Genomic DNA, 10,123 nt, shown 5'->3' with positions numbered 1-10,123 from the left:
AACTCTGCTCTTTCGCTACTCAGTCTGGATTACAATTGTGTTACCAGTTATATCCAGTATCAGTCTTGTCTTAACGCCACAGCCGCAGTATTCTTCAGTCTTGTCTTAAAGACACAGTCGCAGTATTCTTCAGCCTCGTCTTAAAGTCACAGCTACAATCTTCAGCTCTTCTTCAGCCTTGTCTTAAAGTCACAGTCACAGTCATTGATCTACTTACGGTTGCGTTTCTAGTTATATCCAGTACCAGCCCGGATTACAGTTACGTTCCAGTATACCAGTACACAGCCCGATTTACAGTGTGGTTCTCAGTCTCACCGGTAACCAGCCCAGTTCTCAGTCTCACCTGTAACCAGTCAAGTTCAACGTCTTCAGCTATCCTCCCAGTTCTGCGCAACTCCAGAGAACCTATTTCATAGTAACCTTGAGTACACAAACACCTACTCCTGTGACAGTATATCCAGTTCATTCTCACCAATACATTCACCGTTCTGCTATCAACACCAAGTCCCTGGTGATCTAGTGGTCAGGATACAGCTCCCTCTGCCAAGGCCCGGGTTCGACCCCTGGTCAGGGATTGCTCCTTACTACTTCATCTCACTGATTCCCACAGACCAGCCAAATATACACATAGTCCTCCAGTTACCCACACAGACTTCACATACACGCTGGGTTCACAAAAACCACAGTCATTACATATCTGGCACTGTGGGGGCATATGTGTATCTGGCACTGTGGGGGCATATGTGTATCTGGCACTATTGAAGGCATATGTGTATCTGGCACTGCACTATTGGGGTCATATGTGTATCACATCCCCATTTTAATTGGCCACGCCCCATGTGGCATGTGGACACACCCACACAGTACCACTAGGGATTTTCTTTCTACTTGCACCACTGGGTAGTGCACTGCAATGAACTTCTTTGCACTAATATTTGATTATACTACCTGGCCTTGGGTGGCATTGCCTCCTCAGCCAGGCCAGGCACTGCTGATGTCTCCTCAGTGTTATAAGAACTACTGTGTGGGCATAAAGTGTAAAGGGAACTGCTACTGTGTGGGCATGATGTGTATAATGCTTACTACTGTGTAACGTAATTTGAATTAGCTGAAGTATTGTATGGTCATGCCCCTTTCCCACAAGATCATGTCCCTTTTTGCACATGCACCTTCCCTATTTCAAATATGGGGGGCCCCAGTCCCTTACATTTGCCAGGGGCGCCTGGACCACTAGATACACCCCTGAGGTACAGTATGTATGAAACTCTGTAGAGGTTACGCACATGGGCAAAGAAAGGAATGAAGACTAGGGATAGACTGGAAAGTTTACATCTGACAATTGTAAGAACTTGTTGCAGGTCCATAATTTCAGTTCTTGTCAGATGTAACATTTCCAGACTTTACTGGACTGGAGGACAATCAATGGCTAGCTATTTGTGGGCTAGCTATTTACCCTCAGGTGTTTTAATTAGCAAGGGTCCTGCATTTCAGATCACACATTGATAAGGGCACTATTTAAAGGTAAGACCTGGATAAATTTGATAGTATCAGGAATGTTAGGGAGCCATGTGATGAAGTCACCTGGCCGCGGTACATGGGCCCGCACATTTGTGCAAATGTGTGCTAAGAACTTCAATTATACTCCATGATAATTGTGAGGGTTTATTTAAATTATTCTTACTATCAGTGTTCTTAGTGCTAGGAGTTGCATCTGCATTCCTTTTCCTCCAGCATAGTATTAGAAGCCTCAGCATGACAACAAATCTTAGTATTTTTAGTAATAGGGTGTGCAGTCCAGCCCCCCCTTCCCCTTTTATGCCAGCTATTTGTTGACTGTAAAGTATTGGGGGCTTGACATTGGGCCTAATTCGGACCTGATCGCTAGGCTGCGTTTTCGTACAGCGGGCGATCAGGTCTAAACTGCATATGCACTGCAATGCGCAGGCGTGTCGCACGGGTACAAAGCAGATCGCCACTCAGCGATGGGTTTGTGTGAAGAATCCATTCGCACGGGCGTTTGCAAGGAGATTGACAGGAAGAAGCCATTTGTGGGTGTCAACTGACTGTTTTCTGGGAGTGTTTGGAAAAACGCAGGCGTGTCCATGCGGTTGCAGGGAGGGTTCCTGACGTCAATTCCGGTCCCGGACAGGCTGAAGTGATCGCAGCAGCTGAGTAAGTCCTGGGCTATATTTGAAAGAGAAAAGAGAGACTCTGTGTTGGGGCACGCTTAAATAAAACTTAACTTTTAATTAGAATAGGATAAGACTGTAGTACACCGACAAACACACATATAGTATTTTAGGAGGAGGACAAAAAGAATTTTAACCTCTCTCCACTCATATCTTAAGAATCTGGAAACAGATTCTAAAAGGAGATTAAAGATTGAAGATTAAAGTTAAGAGTAAACATTCTCAAATAATATAATAAATGAGGTAACAGTGACACCTGAGATGAAAGTATCAGAGATTAAATTTCTACATAAAAAGGAAAATTTCCAATATATGTCACAATGGCATTTGATATGAAAATTTCGACTAGGAGTTTAGGTCCATTGACCAATGCCAATTGTGATAATGTATCCTTGTATCTTGGTAGAGGTTAAACTGCTATTTCTTGGTTTCTGGTCAGTATGTGGGATGAAAGATAAGAGCTGTATGCAAGTCTGAGATCAGACAAATTTAAAGAAGAAAAAGGATATGAAATCAGTAGAGTCCAAGGTTACTCCAACACTTCTGCTTTTCATACGAGGATAAAGGTATTTATAAGTGAGTACTATAGTCTGCAAGTCTGAGATCAGACAAATTTGAAGAGGAAAAAAGATATGAAATCAGTATGGTCAAAGGTTGCTCCAACACTTCTGCTTTTCACACGAGAATCAAGGTATTTGTTACTGCACCTGAGATTCCCTAGTGGTCTCCCATCTAGGTACTATTCAGGCTCCTCACTGCTTAGCTTCCAAGATCAGGCGAGGTTGGGCGTAACCAGTGGGATATGGCAGTAATATCACATAGGTTGTGAATGAGAGAGTGTGTGGTTATTGGCACATACCAAAAGAGTACTTCTGCTGTCCATTGGTGTGCACAGTCTCTCTGTTACTGATGTATTGCAGAGAAATGATATGACTGGCATTCGGATAAGAGAGTACTGAATAAGTAAGATATAGGAAACAGATAAGTACAGGGCCTGCCTTCTACTGTCCACTGTCATATAAAAGTATAGCGGACAGTGGATGAGAGGGGCAGGTTACCTGGGCTTATTGAAAATAAGTGTGGAATTACACAGATATCTTAAAGTTTCCTAATACACACCCAAATTCAAGCTATTGGAAAAGATCCCATAGTCATATGTGATCCTAGGGCAAAGTTTTTTTGAAGCAAATAAAATGTGGTTTGTGGAAATAAATTTACCATCTACAGATATTGAAGATATAATATATGAATGAGACTAAATAACATTCACAAGACACGTTGAATATTTGCCATTATAGTCAAACAAACTGAATTGAAAGAAAATAGCAGATTACCAGATATTGGATTAAATGGATATCAAAAATTACATAGATTGTACGATACCAGGAAGTAGGTGGGCTGAACGTGCACTGTTCAGCACCACTTAACACAGACGGCCGTTTCACCTGAAGGTGGCTTGTTCACTGTGTGAGGTGATAGTGGAAGGCTGTCTATTTAAGGCCAATGTGGGGGAGTGGTCTCATTTTGGGGACCAATCACAGAAAGAGAGAGGTAGATCATGTGATGTTCATGAGGTATTGTGTACCTCACTTCCGGGTTTGAAAAACGGAAGTGGTGTCAGATCGTGTCATATGACAATAATTTGCATAACTATAACAGTTTGGGATTAAACTGAGATAAGTATAAGTGGGACAAGTGGATGTTTCTGCCTAGATGCAATGGCCACGATTGGAGCAGAGGCTCCGTGAACGGAAGCCTAAGATATTTTCAATAGTGGAACAGACCTGCCCTCAGGGAACATAGGGTGGGACTCGGAACTCAACAAATTAAGATCATGTCTGCAGAAGAGAATGCGTTCATCATGGGATATTAAAACCTTGGAGAGCTATGTCAAAAACAAAATTACACCAAGAGGCCTGAGACCTAAGATCTTCCCGACCTTTCAACTAACTACTGGCAGTCTAACAACAGAATGGGAAGGGGTACTTCTGAAATGTTCCCAGGACCTCATGGCTATCCTAATAAAACACAACCATCTAGTACTTAATGCATGTGAAAAAGAAATAGAAGATTTGGGGAAAAGCCTTGAAGAATGGGAAACCAATACTAAATTCCAACAAACCTTTTAGAAGATTAAAAAAGAACTTGAACCTTATGAACAAAAAAATAATTGACAAAAAGAAAAGTAAATTCACCAGAGATATGAGGGATTTCAAAACAGGCAACATATTTCATTGGAACAAAACATCTACACGCAGAGATTATACACAATCGCAGGACAGATACACTTCCTCTGAGGCAGAATCATCAGGGGGAGAAGAATATTCTGACTCTGGAAATACAGAAGGAGAAGCCTTCAACTACAGGGATAACTCCACGAATTACACATCGACTCATTTTTTAGGATCAGACAGGAGGGGAGGAAGACCCAGATTCCAACAAAGAGGAAGATGAGGAGGGGGAACAAAAAATCAACGCGAACAAACCAATTGGGAACCCAGATACCCAGTCAGAAACAACAGGAGGAAGTAACACAGGATAACAATCTTAGAGTCATCAACCTCTCAGATAAAACCCTCACTGATGATCATATCACTCTCCTATCCAAGGGCTTATCCTTCTCACCTACACAACCGCTAAACCGTTTTCTTTGGGAAAAAGATTTAAAACTCTTTGGGCGGAAATTACTTCTCAGGAAGTTCTTCTCAATGCGTCATGAATCTCTGTTGGTAAAAGATATAGAACATAATCCAACAGATGAATCACTTACCACAGAAGAGATAGAAGCTCTAGCGGCACTAGAGGAACTCCAAACTGGTGAATTGGAATTGACAGGCCTCGCGACTAGACCTAAATGTAAGAAAAAATCTACCTTCTTTCCTCCTGAACATATCTCCCCGGAAACTAGAGTATTTCAAGAGTTGGTAGCTCGTGACTTAGATAAAATATACATCAAGTCCAAGTCCAAACCATACTATAGTGATAACTTAAGCAAAATGGAAAGGCGAACCCTGCGAGAGATACAGTCCTGGTCTGATATAGTGATCAAACCTTCTGATAAAGGGGGAAATATAGTTCTCTGGCCCAAATCAATGTATATCATTGAAGCAATGAGACAACTGGGAGACACACAATGTCACAAGCAAATTACTTTCAACCCAACTGATAATTTTAGGATCGCCCTTAACAGAATCTTAGACCGAGCATCCTCCCAAGGTACCTTAACCAAGGAACAAATTGAGTACCTAACGACCTCCAAACCCAAGACGCCCACATTATACCTTCTACCCAAGGTTCACAAAAATATCTCCATACCACCAGGACGACCAATTGTATCGGGAAAGGGTGAAATTCTGGAAAAACCTAGTACCTTTTTGGACTTGCATTTACGACAACACGTATTAAACCTTCCCTCGTATCTGCGTGACACAACAGATATACTTCAAAAACTACATGATGTCCAATTAGATGATGACCACTTACTAGCGACACTTGATGTAGAATCACTCTACACCAGTATCAAACATCAAATCGGCATAGAAGCCGTCAGATACTTTCTTGAAATGGCTGGCAACAGCGAGTTTCATGACTTACTAATCGAACTATTGGAATTCGTTCTAACGAGGAACTACTTCACCTTCAACGACAGGTTCTACCTTCAAACTCGTGGCACAGCGATGGGCGCGGCATGCGCACCGACATATGCCAACCTATATTTGGGTTGGTGGGAGAGGGAAATTGTGATGCATCCAAACAATGAAAAATACACACGGCATGTAGTTGCGTGGTGGCGCTACATCGATGACATCATTCTAATATGGGAAGGTGACAGAAAACTCTTACTAACATTGAGGAATTGAACACCAATGATAATAATCTTAAACTCACCCACCATATTAGCGAGGACTCAGTATGTTTCCTAGACCTTATTATTTCCAAAGCACCCAATGGTCGGATAGAAACCGAGCTTTATCGCAAAGAAACATCCACCAACAGCCTGTTACATCAGACAAGCGCGCATTTTCCCCCTACGGTAGAAAATATCCCTAAGGGGGAATTCTTACGCTTAAAAATAAACTGCTCAGACTCATCAACCTTCTCACAGAAAAGTGTAGAATTAACAACTAGATTAAGGGAACGTGGCTACAGTCACAGGTCTATCAAAAAAGCTAAATTACATACCAGCCAGACACCGAGGGACAATCTGATCTTTCCGCACACCAAAATTGGTAAATCATCAGGACAGGATAACAAACTCAGATTCGTGGGCACTTTTTGTAGAGAATGGAGGGAAATACAGGAATCCATTAACAGACATTGGCCAGTATTACTCCTAGACCATGACCTAGCAGAGACCATAGGACATAAACCTTCTATGAGCTGGAGAAGGTCCAGAAACCTCAAAGACAAACTCACTAGCAGTCATTTCACTAAAAATCCCAAAAAACAATCAACCATCAAGGGCTCTTTTCCATGCGGGACTTGCAAAGCATGCCAACATATGATCAAGACCTCATCTGTAATTGATCGATATGGAGAAGAAAGACCAATCAATCAATTCATCAACTGTAATGCAGTTGGGGTCGTATATTGCATATCATGCAGTTGTGATATGAAATATGTGGGTATTACCACCAGAGCCCTGAAACAACGCATCTTGGAACACATAGGCTCTATAAGAAATGCACCATCCGACATGCAAAAAATGAAAAAATTAACGTCGGTGGCACGCCACTTCTTTAATCATCATCATGGCAATCCTAAAGAACTAAAAGCCTTTGGTTTGGAAAGAATTAATTTAGGAATACGTGGAGGAGACTTGATGCAAGAATTGCTGAAACACGAATCCGAATGGACCTTTAAACTGGACTGCCTTGCACCTAAAGGCATGAATGAACACATTAATTACGGAGTCTTTATGTGATTCTCATCAATCCACCTACCACCAAGGATTCACAAATCAAACCCAATTCAATCGCTCAATCCATCTCTCTCCTATTCAACACCTCTCTCCATCTCCCACATCACCACACACAAATATCTCACATCAGATTATATTCAGTTTACAGGCAATCCCAGTAATTCTAGCAATCACCCCCCTTTCTTCTCACTATCATTCCCCACACCTACATTTCCTCTCACCAATAATGTTATTATATAATAGACATATCAGTCAACACTTTTCAAGTTGACACCTAACCTCATCCTTGTCTCCTCAACAGGTTCATTTCCCCTCACCCTCCTTTTTCCAACACGACTCCCTCAGCCCCCTTCTCTCCAACACATAATATCCCATTCCCCCTATTCCCTTGACACTTATTATTATTAGTCTCCACTTATTATTATTATTATTTTAGGCACCAATATGAATCTTCACCCTATCATAGCTTATGTCTATGAACCTAAAATTCACGTGGTTCTAACACAATCTGATCTTTTCTCTTATCACTATTGTTTCGATTTTCAATTCATCTTCATGACAATATAACTTGATGATAGTGTCTCACTTTTAAAACGTTATCATAATTTTGTATCATTCATATACATTACACTCTTTCTTATTCATTCTATTGGTACCTAGCAACCAGATCAATACTAACATGATTTCATAACTATTATTACACTGTCAACATATTTGTACTTAGTGCTCTCTCCTTGTTTCATACTATGCAACCTTGCTGGTCTATATTTTGCAGCATTAAATTTTGCCTCCATGCAACTTCTGGTCACAGAGGTGATTTTCTGAATACGGCCCTAATACTTACAACACAATTAATCTTAATTTACTTCCTATCTCTTTTCATACTTACCTCCTTAATTATATAAGTTATATAATTTTATCTATAATTTCATTCTAGATTTTATACATTCTTATATCCTTTATTTTATTTATTGCTTTATTCATATTTATTTAATTATTCATTTTTATATTTCAACCTAAACCCCACCTAGTTGTAGATAGACCTTAGAGAGGAGGTACCATATAATTATGATATTTATCATAATCTTATCCTTATACAAAACGATACCTCTCTCACTCAGCCTTGGTTTCCTAGCAATTTGATCAATATAAACTTCATCATGTACCTGATTTGCACTAGGATAAAGGCTGCATTGAATGCCTCCTTTTCCAGTTTTATCAAAACAGGAAGTGACATAACGCTATTATTATATACTGTCCATAGTAACCGAGAGCTGAAATGACATGCGGTGATGGCACTTCCGGTCACGGAGAAACTGCTCCGTCTGCGGCCCCATCACCTTGACTACAAAACAGGAAGTGAGGTAGCTCTGCTGGGCTACACTCCCCCTAGCCAAACCCGAGAGCGGAAATGATGCGCCTTGACGCTATTTCCGGTCACGAAGTTAATGCTCCGAGTATGACGTATCCACCCTGGTCACATAATGTGTTACCAATTATCAATCCCACGTTCATATAGTCAATGTGGCCCACTATAAAACTAAACCCAGCCGAGTATATAACAAAGACGCGACGGGTCCCGCGCCACTTCCGGGTTCTGCAACCGGAAGTGACTCATCATCACAGAGTGACGCGTCATTCAGCAGTCTCTCGATCTTAGGCTTCCGTTCACAGAGCCTCTGCTCCAATCGTGGCCATTGCATCTAGGCAGAAACATCCACTTGTCCCACTTATACTTATCTCAGTTTAATCCCAAACTGTTATAGTTATGCAAATTATTGTCATATGACACGATCTGACACCACTTCCGTTTTTCAAAACCGGAAGTGAGGTACACAATACCTCATGAACATCACATGATCTACCTCTCCCTTTCTGTGATTGGTCCCCAAAATGAGACCACTCCCCCACATTGGCCTTAAATAGACAGCCTTCCACTATCACCTCACACAGTGAACAAGCCACCTTCAGGTGAAACGGCCGTCTGTGTTAAGTGGTGCTGAACAGTGCACGGTTCAGCCCACCTACTTCCTGGTATCGTACAATCTATGTAATTTTTGATATCCATTTAATCCAATATCTGGTAATCTGCTATTTTCTTTCAATTCAGTTTGTTTGACTATAATGGCAAATATTCAACGTGTCTTGTGAATGTTATTTAGTCTCATTCATATATTATATCTTCAATATCTGTAGATGGTAAATTTATTTCCACAAACCACATTTTATTTGCTTCAAAAAAACTTTGCCCTAGGATCACATATGACTATGGGATCTTTTCCAATAGCTTGAATTTGGGTGTGTATTAGGAAACTTTAAGATATCTGTGTAATTCCACACTTATTTTCAATAAGCCCAGGTAACCTGCCCCTCTCATCCACTGTCCGCTATACTTTTATATGACAGTGGACAGTAGAAGGCAGGCCCTGTACTTATCTGTTTCCTATATCTTACTTATTCAGTACTCTCTTATCCGAATGCCAGTCATATAATTTCTCTGTAATACATCAGTAACAGAGAGACTGTGCACACCAATGGACAGCAGAAGTACTCTTTTGGTATGTGCCAATAACCACACACTCTCTCATTCACAACCTATGTGATATTACTGCCATATCCCACTGGTTACGCCCAACCTCGCCTGATCTTGGAAGCTAAGCAGTGAGGAGCCTGAATAGTACCTAGATGGGAGACCACTAGGGAATCTCAGGTGCAGTAACAAATACCTTGATTCTCGTGTGAAAAGCAGAAGTGTTGGAGCAACCTTTGACCATACTGATTTCATATCTTTTTTCCTCTTCAAATTTGTCTGATCTCAGACTTGCAGACTATAGTACTCACTTATAAATACCTTTATCCTCGTATGAAAAGCAGAAGTGTTGGAGTAACCTTGGACTCTGTGGCGTAACTACTGCCCCCGCAGCCCTCGCGGTGGCTTGGGGGCGAGGGGCTGCGGGGGCGCCGCCACTGATTTAGAGCAGATTGACATGCGGACAAACGTCCGCATGTCAAT

At 41.3% G+C, this 10,123-nt stretch overlaps 2 pseudogenes; one reads left to right on the top strand and one right to left on the bottom strand.

Moving 5' to 3' along the window:
- Positions 1–2,884: 2,884 nt before the first annotated feature.
- On the bottom strand, positions 2,885–3,003 carry LOC134931502 (5S ribosomal RNA; annotated as a pseudogene).
- A 6,710-nt stretch (positions 3,004–9,713) lies between these two features.
- Positions 9,714–9,832, top strand: LOC134931501 (5S ribosomal RNA; annotated as a pseudogene).
- The last annotated feature ends 291 nt before the right edge of the window (positions 9,833–10,123 follow it).

Source organism: Pseudophryne corroboree, chromosome 5 (genome assembly GCF_028390025.1).
Source record: "Pseudophryne corroboree isolate aPseCor3 chromosome 5, aPseCor3.hap2, whole genome shotgun sequence".
Taxonomy (NCBI): domain Eukaryota; kingdom Metazoa; phylum Chordata; class Amphibia; order Anura; family Myobatrachidae; genus Pseudophryne; species Pseudophryne corroboree.
This window is presented reverse-complemented; position numbering and strand designations above follow the sequence as displayed.